Source organism: Pongo abelii, chromosome 14 (genome assembly GCF_028885655.2).
Source record: "Pongo abelii isolate AG06213 chromosome 14, NHGRI_mPonAbe1-v2.0_pri, whole genome shotgun sequence".
Taxonomy (NCBI): Eukaryota; Metazoa; Chordata; class Mammalia; order Primates; family Hominidae; genus Pongo; species Pongo abelii.
Genome location: NC_071999.2, coordinates 41,804,233 through 41,805,217, shown reverse-complemented (window position 1 = coordinate 41,805,217; position 985 = coordinate 41,804,233).

Sequence of the window (985 nt, the reverse complement as noted above, 5' to 3'; positions counted from 1 at the left end):
TGTCACAATAATAACAACCGTGGTTATATCATTATCATAACTGTGGTAGAAACAATATACTCCATTTCTTTTTCCCATAGTAGTTGAAAGGGCATCCCATGCTAGTGTGGTGGCTCAGTTCCTTGAGGACATCCAGGGACACAGATTCCTTCTATTTTGTTATTCCACCTTCCCCAGTGAATGACCCTCATTTGGCCCATAGATGCTCCACTGCTTTGTCCACATTCCCGGCAGCAGGATGGAGGAAGAGAGGAAATGGGCTGCTTGCCCCGGGCTGCCATCTGGAAGTTGCACTTATCACCTGTGCTTACATCCCACTGGCCAGAATTTACTCATATGGCCACACTCAACTGCAGGGGTAGCTGAGAAAGTCTTAAAAAAATAAAATCAACTATTAAAAAAATTGAAGTGTAAAATACATACTGAAAAGTACAAAAATCATAAATGCATAGCATGTTGAACTCTCACTAATAGAATACACATGCCTAACCAGCAACTGGAAAAGCAAGCATCTCTGGAACACCAGAAACCTCCTCAAGCCTCTAGACTGTATCCTGCTCCCACGGGTGTTTTATCCTCCTTCTCTGTTCTGACAGCAAAGTTTCACCTGCTTTTCTACTTTATGTAAATAGAATCGTACACACATCATTTGTATCTGGATTCCTTGGCATGGTATGTGAGAATCAGCTATATGGTTATATATGGCTATGTTCCCAACCCAAAATTCTACTATGAAAGAAGGGGAAAAATGCTCTCAGAGGCTACTAGTAGGCTACTAGCTACTAGCCAGCTCTCCTTTTTATTTTTTTGAGACAGTATCTCACTCTGTTGTCCAGACTGGAGTACAGTAGTGCAATCGCAGCTCACTGCAGCCTCTTCCTCCTGGGTTCAAGCAATTCTCCTGCCTTAGCCACCCAAGTAGCTGAGATTACAGGCATGCGCCATCATGCCTGGCTAATTTTTGTATTTTCAGTAGAGACAGGGT